Below are 21,148 nucleotides of genomic sequence, written 5' to 3'. Positions count from 1 at the left end.
TTAAATTCTGGAATAATCCAGATGCACCATCTGTGAATAGTGGGTAACAGGCTCTTTCTGGTATGTGATGCATGACAGCGGACCTGTCAGCCAAAGATTCAGAGGTTTAGGGACTTTAAGACTAGAAGAGACTGTTATGACCATCTAGCCTGACCCCTGCCTGTATAACACAGGCCATAGAGCATCACCTAGTAATTTTTGCTGTGAATGGAATTATTCTTCCCTAGTACACCTCTCTTGAAATCCACACAAATATGCATACATTTTTTCCTTTGACTCCAACTTACTGTGTATGATGTCTGAGCTGAGAATTGAGAGAAGTTATCTCAGTTTAAGGGATTTGGGTTATCTGTCCACTACTTTCTTATATTGGTGCAAACATTTAATTTGTCTGTGCCCTGAGTGAAGTAAAAAACATGTCCCTGCAATAGCATACTTCCACTGTAAAACAGAACAAGGAGCAAATGTACTTTTGGATACACAATGTAAATTGAACAGGGCAAGAATAAGTGAAGGGCTTATAAAGCTGGGAGAACAAGCTGCAGTACTTACCTGCTCATTTCCAACCTTTTAAGTGTTTGGGTTTGGCTTGGAGTTACAGCATTATGGTGAAGAATAATTTTTTTAAGGGTCACACTCCACTGATATAAACATTCAACTTTACTATCTTTTAACAAAGGTTTTTGTATGATAGTGCTATTTCAGAAGCCTTATGTGAAGCTGTAATTAGAGATCATGGACTGAATTCTGCTTTTACTAATATAAATTAGAAACAGCCCCTCTGAAATCAAGGGAGTTATACTAATGTAAGTGATACCAAAATCTTCTTCTCTTTTTGTGTAGAATATAAACATGTATTCATACATGCATATGCACACGTACCACATACATCACATGTAATAATGCATAGTAAGGTATGCAATTATGGCTCTAAGTATTATTAAATGCAATAATACACAGGACGAAAGAAACAAACTTGTGCTTTCATAACATGAATCATCCTCCAATGGTACAATAAATCCTGGGATGTTTGGTGATTACGTTGTTCCGTGTTACTGCCTTAGAAGCAATGCGCAATTACGGGCAGGGGAAAGGGAATGGATTGGCATTTGGTGGATGTGGGCCTAATTTGTGGCACACCTACCAAAATGGTTGCCCCCTCACTGTGCTATAATATACTACATTACTGTGTTCCTAGAACTGAGTGTTTCAATATTTTGGTTTGTATCGTGTCCTCTGTGGTTACATGGTCCCCCACAATCAGGCCAGTTTATTCAGGTACACTGTCACTTGCAACTGTAATATTTGAAATAGAAGCTGTGAAACATCACTTTATGTCTAGTTTGTGGATTATTTCTGTTTTGGAAGGCTGTGTTGAAGCCTCCCTCCTCCCTCTAGCCCTTTCTCAATGGGGTTAAGGTGGGAGAATATGACTGCCCCGACACTCCAGCTATAGAACTAAACTGCTGTGTTTTCTCAATTGTCTGCTCTATTGTGCTCAGCTACGACCATAAGGAGTTCCCAATGGCAGAGGTTGTTTTTCCTTGTTTTCTTTCTAATTTTTTGATTCAAGTAATTTTGATTGTGATCTTGGTTCACCTATGGTCACAGAGGCCAGGATTGGGTTCTAGGACTCCTCTCTACACTATTCTTAGTCTCCTAGGAAAGCAGGAAGCAACAGTTAGGGATTGCTTCTTCCCTCTCACCAGCCCAAAACATGTCAGTGAACAAGCCCTAAATGTATCCAGAAATTGCTGTTCTTTCAGGCACCTTCTTTCAGCCCTGAGGGAAAGCATTTATTCAGGGCTTGCCACAGCTGATGCAGTAGACAGAGGGCAAGGCTGGTAATGCCATGTCAAGGAAACCACATTTGTGTTGATCAGCAAACCTGGGAGACATACGCAAGCATCAAAACAGCTGGGTGCTCCTCTGAGTTAGGGGAAGCCTTGCCCAAACCCCCCCTTCTCATCTCACTTCCCCCTTTCCAAGAGCAGGCTCCCTGACAAGAGCAAGCCTCGCTGGGGGTGATCCAGCTGAGCTGACCCTGGCCATGTGTTCAGTCTTTTTGCTTTGCTGTAACCGGATTAACCCACAGCTCAGCTGGACAAGCTGATTAGTCCGAGAACTCGTTTCATCTTTCTTTAGGGGTGTATTTTTCAGCCATCATTTCCCCTCTCCATTCCCATGGTAAATATCTGCCTCTTTACCCCTCTCCCCACCATCACCACTTACCATTCCGTTTCATCTTCCCTTGGCCCCTCCAGCCCTTTGCCAGTGGGGTTAAGGTGAAAGAATGTAACTGCCCTGTTTGCCCCTCCTCTGATACCCTCTCACGTTCCTTTTATCTCCTGTATTCAGATCATCCCTTCTGCTTGAGTTAATCCCTCATTTACTCCTGCAGCACTCTGACTGCTTTCATGCTCCCTTCTGTTTCATCCCCCTCTAGTTATTGTGACTCTATGCATGTGCAAACATGTATTAACCCTAGTGTTTCTGCAGATAAAACAAAAAGAAGAGCCAGCCCCTCCTATTGTGAATACTCTTTGTCAGCCCCCTGCTGCCTTCTTTAACAAGGGTGTCTAGTCTTAGAAGGGATGTGGGTGGGGTGTTGCAGAACAAACAAATGCAGTGGTGTCCCTGTCTGGTTAAACAGGGACTGCAGCTTTGCACAGTATTGGGGGAGCTGGGGTTAAGTCAGGTCTTTCTAGTTTCTCACTATCCTCCAGCCTGCCTGTATGAGAGGGACCAGTCTTCCAGATGGATTGCAGCAGTAGTGGCTAGTGAGCCTTTCTATCCTCCTCGTAGCATCATTTATTCATCTCAGAAATTTGGACTTGGGGGTCTGTTTTTCCGCAGGTGCTCTTGTACCACTGGGTTCTGGACCCCTTCCTCCTGCCACATCCCTATAGCTGGGACTGCCTGACCTTCATCCTTCCTGTATATCCCCTTCCCCACTTCCCTGCTCCTTTATACTACCTTCTCCTTCAGGTTCTGTCTTCCTTTAATCAGAACCCTTCATACTCCAAACATTCCTTCCACTCCCCATTTTCAACCCTGAGCAGCCTGAAAAACGTAAGTTCCCCAAAATAGTCAAGTATAACATATCTCCTTCCTTCTGTCCCCATCCATCAGCTCAGCAGTGAAAACTGGACTGAAGGAAGTTATGCCATTCATCTGACTTCTGTGGTCTAGCATCAGCTTCTGTGGTTCACCCAGGACACCTTGGCTTGTATCTGTAACCCCTGGAATTCTAAAGTAGTCTTATATCCAAGTACCAACCAACAGATGAGATCAAAAGCATCCATACCAGCATGTCCCCTCAAAACAGATATATTAGTCTCTTTAAAAAAAAGTCATAAAAATCAGTTTCCAGGTGGCTGCTATCCATCACCTAGATCACTTTGAGGCGATGTCATATTCTCATTGCCACTCTCTCTCCTTTATCTTTATTGACTGTGAACTCTCTAAGTTAAGGACTGTATCTTCCAATGTGTTATCACAGTAGCCAGTTCAGTCAGTCCCAGTCCTGACTGGGGTCTTTTATTCCAATATAAAGAACAATAATAATAAAGAGCAGTAACTACAGCCAGCAGCATAGCAGTTTTCTGGCTAGGGAACAAGACAATTAAAGGAAGGATTTTAAAATAATCCAACATAGGGAATAAGAAAATAAATATTTAATGCTCAGTTTTGTAGCTCTGTTATCTTTAATAATCTTGTGTGATTTTAGATCACCTTTCTGAATGAAGTGGATGCAGGCTAGATGCTGAATGTATGCACAATAACCACAGATTGCTTCACGGCACCAGCACACAGAAACATTGTAATGGGCTGACATCTGGAGGATGAGAGCCCCTTTTCAGGCAGCCATGATTGTCACCGCATTGAAGCATGTCAAAAATATTTGCCCTGCATCAGAACTGGTGACTGCCATATGACCTGCACTTCCTCCCACTGAAATTTTTGCATTGACTTCAATGAGCTCTAAGGAGTATCTTGGAGAGTGCCACTTCTGGAGAAAACAAAATGACTCAGAATTCAGCACTGATAGAAGCTGGAAGTCCATGGGCTGCAGAGAAGTTGAGGAGGCCTATAGTTTTTACAATTATATTTAGTTTGATAAGGTTGTTTTGCCCAGTACACGCGACAGAATGAGTCTCTGAGCTTGAGTAGGGGAAGGGCCTAGGCAATATGGGCTGATCTCTTGGCTCTAGCTAGATCAGGTTTTCTTGCTGATGCTAAATATCATTACCCTGAAGCCCATTCAGGCTTCTCTTAGATAAACCATCTACTAGTTAGTGTGAAATCAGACTTAGGGGGATGCCTCCTTCATGAAACGGTATCAAGAAACCCCCATTCTCACAGTTCTGTTTCAGGCCGTTCACCGTTTGTGGAATAGCTTGGGCTGAAGCTCCCCTGGCCACACTTGCAGGGAAGGGCTGATAGATGGCACCCCTCAAGCTGAGTGATTTGAATAATTACTGGAAGGGCAATTTCCCCATGTGATTACCACAGGATCTGATCCTGATCCAGGGTACCATATTCTGCTGCAAGGTCTAGTTCAGATCTAACCTAGCCCCTAAAAACTATGAAACACAAGGGAAACACAGGGGAAATTACCAGTAAGAACTGGGCTACCAGGCCCTGCCAGTGATCATTCTGAGAGGGGAAAAGAGCCTGATTCAATTTAAGACCAGTTCTTCCAGTTGCATAACTTGGGGTGGGAGAGCAGGGCACCAATCCTGGTGCCAGCTTCAAAAGGGCACCAGAATGGCAGCCCCACAAGGAGTATTTGCCCTGGTGGCAGCAGCCTCATGCCACACAGTAGCAGCTGGCCAGTAGCAGCTGCGTGCCAAGGAGGCAGCAGCCATGTTCTTTAAATCCCTGGGGCAGGTAAGGTAGATCAATGCCCACACTCTGAGTAGCTTGGCATCTCCCTTCCTACCCCCATCCCCACCCCCCCAGGATTAAGGGATCTTTGCTCAGCACACAAAACCTATGAGCTACACCTCTGAATTCTTCACAAGTCTCGGAACTGGAGTCTCACTGCAAAAGAAGTTGGACACAAAGCTTGCCAAGAAATGGGATGGAGACTGGGTTTTTTCAATAAAACAGTTCTCTTCTGCACATTGTGGCAGAGTGGAAATTGTTTCTGACTCAGAGACTGTGTTAGTGTACTTTAGAGCTTGGTTATAGTGGATGTGAGGGTGTATGGCATGTCCTCAGACAGTCTGTGCTACATACTGCATCTAGATCAGGAGTACAGACTTTAATCTGACAATATCAGGCACAGTTTTATGTTCTACTAAAGAAAACAGGCAAATTTCAAAACAAGAATTATTGAAGTTTACAAAGAAGGGAAAGATTTTAAATGTTTAAAATAATATTTGAGGGCAAATTAGCATGTGTGCATGTGGGGTGTGAGTGAGTGGGTGTCTGAGTGACTGTCAGTGGCACCAGAAAAGAATTTTTGATGATATTTAAAATAAAAACATTAAGAGGCTAACATTATGAAATATGATTATTATGAAGTGTGATTTTATTTCTGAATCTGCTATGAATCTCAACCTCAGCAATCATTACACTTTGAATAAATAGCAATTAGTATGCAAGTTCTTTTTTTATATTTCTGGCTAGCAGAAAAATGTGAGTTAATTTTAAATTAAAATTGTTTTAACAAGAATGCTGAGATTGTATGTGAAAAATCACAAAAGCTAAAAACCAAGTTCCTTTCTTAAGCTTCTGGATTTTGCTTGACCTCATAGGAACTAGTGGTGCATTTTGACTGTTTACTAATTTTAATTTGAGGGGGTGGAGGACATGCATTTACATAGGGATGACTCAAAACAACTTGTCTGCAGATTCAAATTCAAGTTCCTTGTCCCTGCTTGCAAACTCACTTTGGGATCTGAGCATCAAGTGGAATATTAACACCTTGTGAATTTATGATCAAAAACAAAAGTTCTGTGGGACAGATTCTGCCTGTAGCAATGCCTGCGTGTAACTTTTGTCTCCGAGTCATACCCCAAGTGGCACAAACCTATCTCCACCCTATTTCCTTCCATGGGATTGCACAACTGCAATTTGATGGAACTCAGAACCAGTTTGCTGCGTGTACACAAGAAGAAACAGGATCCAGCCTACTGTTGCAGTGCAGGGCTGGCTCGCTAGGATTAACAGAAATTAAAACCAATAAAAGCATTTATTCATTTAATTATGGTGTAACAGGGAACCCTAGCCCCGTTACCAGGAAGCAGAGTGGCCTTGTAACAGGGAACCCTAGCCCTGCTATCAAGAAACAGGGAGGCCCCTTTAAATCCAGAACCTTCTGGGCACAGCCTGCAAGTTGAGCAGGGAAAAGGATGGAGCCCTGCCATCTGGTCAGGTGACCGGAAGGGGAAGGCCAGAACCATATAACCCACAAGTGGAGAAGGCCAGGGAGGCAGCAGAGAGGGAGAATCCCGATGACTATGGAGCAGCTGTGGCAGCATCTTTAGGAAGAATATGCCACACTGTGAGACATGAGGCACAATCACATGTAAGCGGGCACTTTGCCTCTCTTATATTTTTATTATTCTCATTATATGGCCATAGGGGCCTATGGTTTACATTTAATGTTAAATGCCGGTGGTTTGTGGCTGAGGCTGTAGGGGAGGAGGAGACCTCATTAGCGCCAAGGGGCACCATGATAGAGTGCTCAAGAAGCTCTGCTGCACTAGGGGTACAGCACTAGGGTTACAAGTCCAAAGTCACTTGAAGGGGAGATAGAAGCCTTGAAGCCAGGTCCTACTGGGTGGATTTAAATGAAAGGCCCTGACTACAGAAAGAGGGGCGAAGGTGGAGGGGGCTGAGGCCCCAACAACCTGGTGCCACATGGGCACAGTGTAAAAGAGCCAGTAGGCCTTGTGTCATGGAGAGTATGGAACTGAGGGCCTTCAGCCCCAGTGAGTTAGAGAGCCAGAGCCTCAGAATCAATCCCTGATTTGTGGGTTTTGACTTAAAGGCCTAGCTAGAGAGAGGGGGGGTAAACCAACAGCAGCTGAGATCCCAACATAAAAAGATATTTATAAAACGTCTGTGAGGCGTGAGGCATGTCAAGGTGAGGTAGAAGCATGCATTTTTGCCCTTAAGGCAACAGCTCATTATCCTATGGGTGGTGAGACTGGAGCCTGTCTGGGAACCTGTGGGTTGGCCTCCCTCTTTTTTTTTAGAGCCAAGTCGTGGCAAATGAGTAAAAGAGGGGGGAAGCTGATCCCCAGAGAAGGAAAATCCAGCAAGACTTGACAGGGGTACACACACCAGCCTATTTAAAAATAAATGCAGCTGAGGCATCACCCTGTCACATATGGTCACCAAAATAACTGAACTGGGATAGACACATGCAGAAGGTGGAGTGGCTGAATAAGAAGGGTCCATTTTGCACAGAAAAAATATACTTCGATACTGAGATCCTTTTGTATGACCTTCCCTTTTCCCCCCTTTTGATCCTTCACCTCCTTCTGGTAGATATAAGACTGGTTCCATGGAAAAATATAGGTGGGGAAACAAGACGGAACACCTCAGCAAAAAGGCACACAGCAGCAGTACACAGTACAGAGCAACGGTTGGACTGGTGTTCAGCTGGTGGATAAAATCCTGAGAACCTTAAGGCTAAGGACAGAAGTTACACATAAACCATTTTAAGGGATCAGAAACTGGTTTAAACCTGTAATAGAATATATGTTCAGTGCACATAAACCAGTTTCAAAATGGCCACAACTGGTTTAAGATAAACTTGGTTGAATGTAATATCAGACTTAATTGATTTGGGTCAAACCAGTTTATGCAACTTCTGTTCCAGACCCCTCCCTGGTTTAAATTAAATCAGAGTCCCTCAGCATCCCAGCATGCAGGGTTGGCCCATGATTTTTTGGGCCCCTCTGCAAGATATAGTTTTCAGGCCCCCTAACCCATCAAAAATCCAAACTGTGGTTAATTGCAATATAAACTCACTGAAATAAAATAGAGCCAGGCTGGGTGTATGTGGGCTACACTGTGGGATGTGTGGGGTGGGGGAAGCACGTGCTGGGGATGCCAGGGCCAGGGCCGGGGCAGGAGTGGATCTGGGAACTCCTTCCATGCTGAGCCAGGAAGGGGCTCCCTGTCTGCATTAAGCCCTTTAAACATGGTGCAGGCAGCAGGAGGCCAGTGGGGCACAGCCTCTTGGCTGCGGGGCCCCCTGTGGCCACAGGTTCTGTAGGATAGGATGGGCTGGCCATGCCAACATGCTTTTCAACCCTGAGCTGGGCTGGGCTGGGCTGTCAGCTCCAGAGAACAGGGCTGGCCCTGCCCCTCTCCTCCTTAGCCAAAGCTCCAGCTGGCTGAGAAGGAGGTGGAGACTGGCACAGCAGTGTCTGCCTGGCTTCCTCCTGCTCCATCCTTCCCTGCTTACTGCTTAAGCAGGGATCCCCCACTCTCCCACAGCAGAGACCCCAGTAGCACAGACTCCAGTCAGCATCTGGCCATGCTACCCCCATGCTAGCTAATGCTGAGAAGTGTTTGCATGTGGAATTTCACTGGAACAAAAGCAGACAGAAAAGTGTCCACTTAGGGCTTTTTGGAACTAATCAGCAGGTCAGCTGGTAATGTCTCTCCATTTTTCCTCACAAATGCCTTGGAAAAAGCTGTTTAAGAAGAGCTGGAACTAATGAGAATGGTTTTGTTTTCTTGATGGGGTTTTAAGCGTTGTGGTCAGTTAAGCTCCTTGCCGGCTTGCTTGCTCCAAAGGCCACAATCTGATAGCATTCAAGAGGGGACACAGAGAGGTGTGGGAAATTACCTGGTTTACAGTGCATGGGATCTGTGAGTGCCTGTCAATTTGCTGCAGACAGTATGAGGAAGCAGAGAGGGAGATTGAAAAGCTCAGTATCATCAACAGATGCATGCAGTCCACACAAATAGTTCTCCCTTCTCCCCCTGCTCCCCCACCCCATCTGGCCTCAGAGTATTAGATGTGGGCCAGGAACTGGCAACACTCCCAGCCCCTTTAGCAGTGAGCCAGGGAAAGCCTGGCAAAGGCTGGTTCCCCCTCCTCCTTCAGGCACACCCCATCCGGGAACGATGCAGGCCAGGGTAGGGGTTTAAACCCCTCCCTAATCATAGCATCCTGCTGAGGCCTGGCCATACCCCTGTCAGCTCATCACTATGGAATGCAAGGGAGGGCTTGCTCTAATGTACCCCAGCTTCTAGCCTGAGCCACTGCAGGCATGTACCTGCATTTTCTGATTCAAAAGTGAATGTCTATCCACTTGCAAATCAGTTCAATCTCTGCAGGTTAGACTAACCTGCAAAGATTGAAGCAATTCAGGCTCAGGCTTTTTTAATGTCTGTCCCTAGCGTAAAAGATTCTAGTGTTGAGCTTCCACTTGCACAAAGTACCAGTGTTTACAGCCTGATACAGAACTTACCTTTAAGAGAAGCAGTTCCTCTGGCCAGTTGGAAGTGCTGGACCATCACTGGAGACTCATAAAGCTAATCCTTCGTCCTGCCAAGGAGGGTTATGCCTAACAACCTATGGACAGGTGCCTTGTCTTGGTTGTTTTGAATTGCAGGATGCAGTGAAGCTCTCTCCCCTTCCCTTGGGTAGTTATTTCACAGCCCACTGGACCTTGCACTCAAAAATTCCAACACCCCCCTTCCCTCCATATTCATTGCTGGGCTGAATAATGTAACTTGCAGCTATTTTATCCTCCCTGCAGTGTTTTACCTACTGCTCTTAATATTTTTAAAACTGTTCTGTTTATGCTGAATCAGACTGCATGCAGTGTGTGTCCAGCCCTTGGACAACCACTTTCAAGCTGAGCAGGGCAGGCCATCCCAATATCCACACTCCCATTATTCACGGCCACCATAAGAGCTGCCATTTCAGATGGCACTTCGCTATTCCAGCCTGCTGCGGTGAATCAGAAAGCAGATTTCCTGGAAAGCTCATCTGTGCAACTGCATTTTCTGGAGTTCTCTGCTTCATTGTTCCAGGGACGTGGCCTCTACTGCTGTTTTCAAAGGGCCAGCGTGGCAGAGGGAGGCTGGCAGATGTGCCCCAGAAACATGGAGCTAAGTGGCATTATTGAATCTGTAATTTGCTGCCATTAGCAGGGGTCACTTTCAGCTGCTTCCCACTTAATGAAGCTCTTGCTGCTCTTTCCTGATGTTTCATTAAACAGTAAACTGGAGCAAGCAAAGACATACTGGGATGATAACCAAGACAGAGCGACCCAGCTTGAAGTCCACTGCCCTTTCCCAGGCACCTCAGCCTCCCATCAGCAGACCCCCTGGTTTTCAACATATTCAGTATTTTTTTTTGTTGTGAGGGAGGTTTTTTTGTTGCATTTTCCCTGTGCCGTGCCCACCGTTCCAAAGAGCAGAGTGAATATTTGATTGCAGTAATTAGTTAATCAGTAACTGGCATAATTTTTCCCTGATTAATGCTTTGAATAATCATTACAGCCCTATCTGTAGGCAGTTCTGTTATCAGAGTCACTTTGAAAACAGCTTTGAAAAGGTAGATCTGCACTCTCATAGATAAAATTAGAGAGGTCAGATGCTCAGCCCTCTAGAAAATGACTCCTTCATTTATGTTGGTAGGAAAGAAAGGAAATCAAAAATTCCTTCCCCTCTCCAAATTCACTGATCTTTGCTTCTGCCTCATCAGTACGTACCACAGTGGAAGTTCCTGGGAATGCAATTTCAGTCATAGTACCTCCAGCTCACAGGAAACTTGCTGACATGGAATAGATCTTCCTGGTCCAGCAGAAATGAAGAACAGAGAATATACTGACTGTGAGGTCTAATCCTCCTACCCTGTCACATGTGCCCCATAAAGGTTTTATCACTGCTCCAGAGATGTGTTTCTGCAGGAAGGCCACATGCTGGCTTCAGAGCTGCTTCGCATTCTCCACATATTGGATGATTGCGGTAAGAATCATATACATTTTTACACACACACACGCACGTGCGTGCACACATACACTAGCACTTCAGTAGCAAAAGAAAGTTACACAGTGCAGACTGCAGGAGAAATAGGCATGATTTCTAAGACAGTGTGCACTGCACACCAAATGTTGGTATCAAAGTCAAGAATTAGCATCTTTATAAAACACCCCCATCCTACTTTGGAAGTCCAGCTAGCACTGACTGAGAACATTTGGAGCGAGAGTCAGCTGGGAATCTTTTGACCGAAATACCAATTCTTCCAAACCAAAATGTTCAATAGCAATGTACCAGTTTCAGTGAAAGTGTTGTCAGGAAGCATGCCTCAGGTCCAGGATGGAGTTTCTGAGAGAGGATATGAGAAAGAGGGAAAGGTTGCTTCACCACAGACTAGCCAATAAACCTGGTGGCTATAGCACTCACATTGGATGCAGATGACCCACACTCGGGTCCTTCACCTGCTTGATTCACATGAGGGACTCAAAACCAAAGGCTATATCACTGCATCAGCGGGTCCCAGAAAGAAGGCCTGAACTTGAGCCCACTGACATGCTCCAGATCCAGAAGTTGCTGCAGGCTCATTCCCAACTTCTGTTCTGAGGCCCTCACACTTTGGCAAGCCTGATAGTGTGCCTTCGGGGTGAACCTATAGCTAGTGAACTTCTGGGTCTTGGAGTGGCTGCGGACTCAGGCAGTTGGGACGTGATCAGTCCCACCCTTGCTGAGACCCACCATTACAATGGTATAGACAAGGCTTCACTGTCTCTATCCATCAGGCTATCAGATCCATGCTCTCAGTCTCTAATTTCTCACAAAAAACCTTTGAAAGATCTTTCTTTCTTACTAGTGTGGAATGCATTTTTTGATGGGTTAGGAAAACCATTTCTTGCCCAGTCTACCTATGCTAACCTTCCTCATCATGTATAAAACCTGTAATGTTGTGCCAAAAATCTGTCAAGATTTCAGCTTTTCCGGAGTCCAGGTCAAGAATACATACTCTGTTGTCCTGGGGTGCATTTCTGTGAATGTGGTAACATGACAGAACATTTTATCAGACAGGATAGACTTCCGATATCAACCATCAGAGGCTACCAATCTTTGCTCTATTTGTTACCCTTGACTAAATAAGCAGTTCATAACTTGTTGACAGTTTTGCTGTATGGAAAAAGCAGAAAGATATTTATGGGCATGTCTCCTTTTTCACCAGACATTTCTAGGGCAGGATAAGCCTTCTCTAGAACCAGCCTTAGCTTCCTCCCCCAACCTCAAACAGCATTCCACCTCTGAATTAATAACCAAGAAGCATAAGATAGAGTTAGAAAGAAAAGGGAACTTCAGGTTTTGCATGTGCTAATAGGAGAAGGGTAAAAACAGAAAAATTCAGACAGTCAGTACTTGTGCTGCATTACCCTATAGAGCTGAATTCAGCTGAACTTTTGCAGTTATTCCATCTGAGAGAGGGCACTATTACTCACCTTCCAATCCATAAGACAGTAGTCTAACTGGTTAAATGTCCATTTAGACAGCAGAAGCCAAAGAATCTCCATCCTTTTCTGGGACATGAAGGAAAGGGATTGCTGCTTACCACAAGGGTGGCCAACCATGATATGGGTGTCACAAGTGACATGGGCAGCCTCTGTGTACGGTATGCAGCAGACTGGGGAAGGGACAGGTGGCACAGTAGCAGAAAGGGCATGGGGTAGAAAGTAGAGCATCAGATCAGGCAGAGAGTACAGGGCAGAAAGTGAAAGCAGAGCATTGCTCAGTCATGGAGAAAGGGCAGGAAGCAGAAAACTGAGCAGCAGATCAGGTAAGGGAAAGGGATTGGAGTAGTACCTGGGGAGAGTGCAGGGCTAATCTGACATGCCTGCCAAAAAGGTTGTCCCACACTGGTTTAGCAGATGATCATTGTGGATAATAAAGAAACAATCAGCTAGTGACTGAAAGGGATCCTTTAGTTGCCTTTTCCTATTTCCATGCAGGAAAGAACTGGGTCATGTAGGTAATAAAGTTAGTAACAAGATGAACATTTGTGACTTATCAGTTAATTTCTTCTTTTTTGTTCATGTGATTTTAGAAATGGCTCTTATCTTTAAAGGAGTGTTCCTGCATTACTGATTCCTACTGTATTTTGGAGCCAAATGAGGAGTGTTTACCAAGGGGAAAGATAAAATATCTCATTGAATTATCACTACTCAGAGTTCACCATCAATGCATGAATGCATCAGGAACTGGCAGTCAAGGATATCTGTGACCAGCATTCAGCCTGAAGAAGGTGTGCCTTTAACTGCCCAATCAGCTAAAGCATCATATGGGTTGGAGTTTCATGGATGGAGAATGTTGTCAAACCCCTTCTAAAGGGATTTGTCAACATTTCTAGGGGCAAAACTCTTTGAAAATAAAGGGATTGGTAACTGATTTAAATGTGAAGCAGATTGTGTCTAACATTTGGGAGAAAGAGGGATTATGCATGTACTCCTAACTCCATCCTGGGTGTGCTTCATTCAGACTCAGGTTCTCACAAATACACCAAGTCTTCTAAGGACCTAGGTATGGTACCTTGGTGAGGGAAGACCCCATATCCACATGGGAAACCCCCTTAACAAATATTTGGTCTATGTCCCCTGTTAGCCCTGTGTTGACAACACAAAATATTAGACATTTAATATGTGGAAAATAATAAAGAATAATAATAAATGGAATTGTGTTTTGTAGGAGCATGTTTCCAGAAAGCCCAACCACTGGGTTCAAACACCCACTCTGTTCACCTTGGGTCCATCAAGAAAGAAATGTTTTTCTCTGAGGCCATGGTACACTTTGCTGAGTCATCTGAAGCTCTTTCTTCCTCTAACTCATTCTCTGTCTAATCTATCTATTGACTATGCCTGCCTAACTCTGGGTGACCTAACAAGTAAGGTGAAGGCAGCTGGAGGTGCTATTTTTCAGATGAGATGAACCATAAAAATCCAAGCCCAGTCTCCAGTGTTAATGTTTGTTCTATGATCTGGCCAAATTCCAGTTCAAGGAATGACATTCTGTCCTGAGTTTACCAGGTAGTTCTAGTTGGCTGACAATTCCTCTTTGCTTCTTGTTTGTAACTACTGTGTGGTGTTGCTGTGTGCTAGAAAACAGCTGCTGTGTTTCACACCAGAGCTGGCTGCATTGTGGTGGTGGGTGAAGTGATACCAGTGTGCATAATGTATCAGCCAGTGAAATTTGTTGAGAACTTCTATACCTTTGTGATGGAAGATGTGATAAAATGTCTTTCTCATCATCTTATGGGACTTGCAAAAATGCATTGGACAGTCAGAAACCCCTGATATTCTCCATCCGGTGGCCATTGCCTAGCAGTGCAGAATGGGGGTGCACAACACATGGTCCCCAATCCCTATTCAACCCACCAGGGCAATCCTGGGGGCTGCCACATTCCTTTATTAAGCTACTCCCTAATTCCTGTCTGCAAACATCAAGAATCAAAGAGGATTTGAAAACCAGTGAAGGGGCCAAATTACTTTTTATCACCGTGAACTGTGTCCTCTCTGTGGCAATTCACTAGTCTGCACATGGACCTGCAAATGCAGTCTAGTTTCCTATTTGCAATGTACTCTTTCCCACTAGTGACCGCCCTCCATTGGAAAGTGTGCCTTGCAAGTGTGCTTCAGTGAAGTTTGAGCGGTGCATCCCTGATTCAGATGAAGGTAGAAGTCTCCATAATGTTCCTGATAACTTGTGCACTGCTGTATGTGAGCATATGTAGATAAGGGGATCCCTGTCTGATCCCTACGGGTGATGAGTTGATACCTTGAAACATCAGAGTTAGCTCTACTGACCCAGTGCTCTTTGTGGTAGGCCGTGCATTATGCCTACTCTGTACAACAGGATGTCTGGGGCAGAGCAAGGCATGACCCTGTCTTACATTTAAAGGTGGCAATATGAGTAACTCTGCATCCTCAGGTAACCCAGGGACCTTCCATCATTCAGTGTCAGTATCAGCATTCATGACAGAGAGCACGCTTCTAATATTGTTTATTGAGGTACTGACTTGCACAGCAGGATTCTGCTTTGTTTATTCTCTGCTATTATCATTGTTACCTTTAATGAAGACAATGAAGACATTATTTAAAAAGTCCCCCCCGTTACTGTGGCAACAAGGTAGTGCTGCCACAATTCCATCTGTTTCTTTCTTTTCAGCAACAAAATGACTTCCTCCCATTGCACTGCCAAAAGCAAAAGGGGAAACCCTGAAGCAAGGTTGAAGTTAAAATATCAATAACCAGCCACTGGGGTTGTGTGAAATTTTGACACCAGTTTTGTTTCAAAGCTGTTTCAACCTGTTTTGAGGTAAAAACAGCAAAATTGAAATGGAACAGATATGGTTGAAACAGCCTCGAAACAAAATGACACAAGTCAAAACGTTTTGCTGTTTCAACGCTGTTTTGACATTTTGCCCATAGGCTATAATGGGGAAGGTTGAAACAGCCTATAACTTTGTCATTTATGACCAGATTTGGATGAAACTGGTAGTGATGGTAGCCTGTTCTGAGGGCATAAAGCCTGCCACATTTCAAGAAGATAGGTGCAGGGGGTTCAGAGAAACTGCACCCCAATGTCATGAGAGCCAAACTTGTGTCATGTGTAGGTATTAAGCCACAGCGGGGTCAAAACTGCAGGCATGCTAGCCCCTGCTGAGGCCACAAAGCCTGCCAAGTTTCAAGGAGATAGCTCCAGGGGTTTGGGGAAAACTGTACCTCAAGCTGTGGACAAGCAAAACTCGTGGCATAGGTGACACTGTGTGCATTAAGGCGCAGCAGGGTGAAAGCTGCAGGCTTGCTAGCCCCTGCTGAGGCCACCAAAAAAATCCCCAGAAGCCAAAAGGATGCTGCCTTTCCTCCCTTTCCCTTCCACTCTGGTGTTTCCCAGGTAATATGTGGCTCTCTCCTGCAACCTGTTGCCATCTAACATTTTTCTAACCTGCACAAGAGCTTACTTTTTCTTCTTCTGGTTTGTTCCCCAATCTTTTCCCCAGACTCCTGTCCCTGCCACTTGGAACTGTCACCTAGGCTATTTACTGTTAGGTCCTCTGCCTGTCCTCAGCTAGGAGATTTATTTACTCCTTTTTCTTCCCAGGCAGACAACAGGTTGTTGCCAGAATAAAAAAAAGCCTGTGCCTCTTTCTTTCAGAGAGACGTCCCCAGAGTGCCAGAGAAGCAATTCTAGACAGGTACCAGAGGACACAAGGCACCCGGGTACAATGGGTTATGACACAAGCCTTTCACGTCTGCAAACCTAGACTCATAGTCTGGCTATGGTTGCAACTATAGTAAGTTTAGTGGATTCTCATCCTATCCTCTATTAATGGCCATCATAAAGGCAGTCTCTGCTGTGGAGAGGCCCTACCTGGAATAGCAGGGAACTTAATGCTGATTTGCGGCATTCCTTTGGAGGACTAATACAAGGGTCTGAGAGTGGGGCAGAAGATGGTGCTGAAAATCAGGATTGAACCACCTTGAGGCTGGAATAGCAGGGAAGGTATCAGGGCAGGAGCAAGGGGCATGGGAGTAACTGTATGGCACAGAAGGAAGCTGAGCCAAGGGGCATCACTTTCCCTGTTAGAAGCAGCAAAGCTGTGGGAACAATTAGCTTCTTAATGATGTGCCTCCTTGTGCTGAATAGAAACATCCCTTGTGTTACTAGTGGTATGAGGACCCTGTGCCAGAGACCAGCTGGAAGGCAAAGCAAGTTCCTCTCACCTGGGCAACAGGTGCAGCCAGGAGCTGAGATGTGGGATTTCTATTTTGTTTGGCCTCCTTGATTTACATTCCAGCCAGTCCCACAGCACTCAGCATTTTGGACGGTCATGAAACATTATTGGAAATATAGGGAATCTTGCTTTTTATTACCCTGCCTTTTTTAGTAATGACTGTGCAGTGGCACCGGACAGAGACATATGGTTTACAGTAGAATATCCATCTCCGCAGATTTGTTTTCTATGGTTATTTATCACATTTGTCCTTCTCTAACAGCACAACCATCGGTTACAGAGTGTGAAGAGAAGGCGGTAAAGCTGAAGGGTAATGCAGTGGTGTTCTTGTCTCTTACACCAGAACTGCCAATGGCCTGGGTGGCTCAGGATCCTAACTCCTACAGCAGCACCAAAAGGATGCCCCAGTGCAGGGTGTTAATTTTACCCCCCATCTGCCCACCAAACTTCCTCCATAATAGACCAAGGCCCTGGGGGGATTCCTGAAAATCTGTTTTGTTGCCCCACTACTCTCCTTTGCTGCCAGTACAATACTGTAGGGTTGCCACCTTCATTTTTCCTGCTCAGCCCCTAAAGGATTCCACCACAGACTTCCTTAGGGCTACTATCACCTCAACCTGGTGCAGGTTATTATCCCATAAAGTGCATGTAATCCTTAAAAATCCCAAGGACAATAAATCCACACAAATACCCCAGTTTGGAGATCTTCTGCCACTCCCAGGGCTCTTCTTCTATTTGCTGTATTAAACAGCTACCCCATCCCTTCCTGTTGCAGTCCCTCCCTGCCTTTTCCTTACTCTCTCTCCCCAGGAGTCTTTGCTTCACCTGAAGAGAATCCATCATAGTCTCTACACTCTTTGTTCTCTGCTGTACCCAGTCAATGGGTGAGCTCCTTCACTACCCCCATTCCCAGCCTTCATTCCTCTCTGGCTTGACAGGTCTGCAAATAAGAATCTCTGCAGTCTCCATAGTCTTCAGCCACCTCTAGCCCTGCAGCTCTGGCCCCCTGGCATGAGAGAAGTCAGCAAGCAAAGTCTGCTGCTTTCTTGCCCTTTGTTGTCTATGTCCCTGCCAAAGGCGTCAGGGCAAATCCCTTTGCTGTGCTCCAGGGAACCCATAGAGCTCTGCCTGTCCCACCACATCTCAACCACCCTGTGCCAGAGAGATGCTGACTAGAAAGGATATTTCCCATCCCTTCAGTGATTGTCTATGGGGGCTGGGAGATTAGAATTGGGGGAAACTCTGAACTTTGAGTCATTGAGCTGGATGTGTTTCCACATCAGCACCTGATCATTTCAAACTTTCATCATTTGGTATCACAGCCCAAAAAGAGTAAGCAGCTCCAGATTCTGGATGGATTTAGAGACGTTCCAGGTTTCAGACTGTGTGTATGTGTGAGCGAGAGAGAGACCGCTCTTTGCTGGGTGGAATCATTACTGCTCAGCTGCATGTCATGGACCCTTTTATTTCATGGGCCATTTTACTTCAGCACTAGTCCATCTACCTCCTTTCCCACCCACCAGCATGAATGTCCCACAGGTAATGTCCCCACCACCTGAGAGATTCTTGCTAGTGCTAGCACAAGGAATAAACCAGCAACCCTGAGTTTGATTTTTGTCACCACTGTGAAATACTAAGCAGCCATGGAGAGCTGCTCGGTGCTGGCTGTGGAATCATGGCTGCTCACAGATTAGATGCATTTGTTTTGTGCTCTGGTACTTCTGCACAGCTGGTTTGCAGAAGTGTGGTGCCTGAGGAGAAAAGTACCCACTCTCCCAAGATTTCTAATACAATTATACAGACCTGAAATAGTTTGATGTGTTTGGCAAAAGCATCTGGACATTTGGATTATCCCCCAGGTGGTAGATGGTGGCAAAAAGACATGGGTCATGATATGTGGGCTCCTCCTTGACAAATGACAATATGAGTTGAAACCAACCTGGAAACCTAGAAAATGAAATGTACCCTGCAGGGATTGTCCTTAGTTGGCAGAATTTCTGCCACTCCCAAGCGTTCTGGGACTCTGTACAAGCAAGGGAATCTTTATTGGGGGAAAGGGAACATAATGGGTTGGGAAAACACAGGAGACTACAAATACAAAAGAAGGGGAAAATACCTGCTTTTCAATAACTTCAGCACTAGTCCATCTACCTCCCTTCCCTCCCACCACGAAGAATGTCCCACAGGTAACATCCACACCACCTCATGCAACCACCAAACTCCCATCTGAATCAGCAGTCCAAATGTCTCTTTGCAGGTTTTTCTCCAGCCCCAAGGGAGCTGCCTGCCTGGTCCCACTTGGAGACACCACCACTACCATTTCAATCCAGCTGACTCAGCTTTTTAAAGGTACATAGATGGCATCTCACCAGCAGTTACTCAGCTCTGCTGCACTATGTAACACCTTGTACTCCAAAATCCTCAGCAGCAGCAGCTCTCATTGCAAAGTCTTTCAGTCTTTCACAATGATCCCTCTGACATTATCCCAAAGCTCCTGTGGAGGAAGAGCCAAGACCTCTTAGGACACTTGAACAGAAAGTTGTTTGAAAATACATTTTTAGCACATTTTAGAAACTCTTCCTTTGGGATCTCCTCTGAGCCCACAAAACCCCCAAATCCAAGTCTGAAGACAGTTCTGGGAACTACCTGTACATTATTAGGGGAATGATGGTAGGCACCCTACACAAATGAACATCTCTAGGTCAGCTTAACTCCTTTGTCACAAACAAAGGGAGTAAAGAGTTCTTCTGCTTCTGGCTATGGAGCTTACATAAGATTTTGGGGTGGGGTTTAACTAAGCCATGCAGCTATAATGGAAAATTTCTATTGCTACTCTGCCCCACAAATAGAAGCACATTTCAGGCCAAAAGGAGCTTCTGCAATCCTCCCTTCCTTCCTTCCTTGATGATCATCTTATTTTAGCTGATGAGAGGAATAGAAGGATTTTCTTCCCTCCCCCTCCACTCGTCTTGTCTGAGCCATTTTTCACACAGGACTAAGAGGGGCTTAAGTGTCACAGATGGCTGAAAATCCTGTGGCATGACATGAAACTCCCATGTCTTTTCACATAAGCAGCACAAACTGAACAGCAGCAGCAACGACAATGGGCCACTGTGCTGCCCACTCTGGCCTCTTCAATCTCAATCAGCTTTAAAAAAAAATGAACTAACATGCCTGATACCAGTCAGAAGCTGAGGCCATTTTGTCCTAAATTTCCCACTAATCCTAATTGTGTCTCATCTTCCTCGATGATAGCAATGACAAGTAAGAGCTCTAGTATAGATGGCTGCCTTTGAGCTGAGCTTGAGCTAAGTGGCTGAAGAGGTCCCTTTGGTATACTATGCAAAGCAAATGAACTGTCACAGACTCTTAGTAGATCAGGGAGTCATTTGGCAACCGAGCCCCATCAAACCTGCACTCTGCAATGGCAAAGAGCACACAGGACAGTGTCTTATAGCCTTTCTTAACTCTAAATGCTTAGGTAACTGCATTCATGGCATTGGCACCTGGCCACCATCGGATTTTTAGTGTGTTACTCGATGGACTGGATGGACAGCACTTTTTCCTGCCACTGCAGGGGGTCAGACTTGATGGTCCATTGAAGTCCCTTCCAACCCTAGCATTTATGAATCTATGAACCTATGCATCTATGACAGAAAGGCAGAAGGATGGAAGGTTTATACATGTGCAGTGTTTAGTTGGGAAGGCACTTAAGGATCATTATGTTCATTCTCTGCCTAGTGTTAGACATTTCCAGAATCTCCTTACCTTTTTTCATTATATCTTTATAATTACACATTGAACTTAATACCAAGTGGGGTCCATAAAGGATGTGAAAACAGGGGGAGAGCATGTAAAATTAGTTCCCTAATAGATCTGCATGGCAGATAGTTATTTCCACTCTCACAGAATCTCACTGTGGTGGGTGAATCTGGTGCTTCTGCATAAATTAATATTCAAAATGTCAAATGCTAGGGCCATACACAATTACAAAAATGTCAAATGCTAGTCAAATGCCATACCAACTTTGCATGCAGGGTCACCATGACCACATGGTATGTTTGCAAACATTCATCTGTACATCCAAATACTGAATTTGCATGATGTCTGCAACTTAACGTGCAAACTATCTAGGCATGCAGCAATGCGTATATTTAAACACATGACCCAGTCCCTAAACGGCCTGGATCCTCTTACAGCGGAAGGAAAGCAAGATCCTTTTTACATAATATTACAAGCAAGTACATGAATATTTCAAGAGCCCCTTCTCATTGAGACAGGTCCCAAGATGCTCATGAGGAGCTGGGTTCAGTAGGATTAACTGAGAGTCTAAAACTTGTTTCCCATGTTTTCTTTCTTGCAAGGTTCTCCACCTTGGGAATAAAACCTGCAGCATGCTTATAGGCTTGGCAGTGCTAC

The sequence above is a fragment of the Crocodylus porosus genome, unplaced genomic scaffold, assembly GCF_001723895.1.
Source record: "Crocodylus porosus isolate Cpor-Errol unplaced genomic scaffold, CroPor_comp1, whole genome shotgun sequence".
In the NCBI taxonomy this organism is placed as follows: Eukaryota; Metazoa; Chordata; order Crocodylia; family Crocodylidae; genus Crocodylus; species Crocodylus porosus.
Note: the sequence above shows the minus strand (reverse complement) of the source record.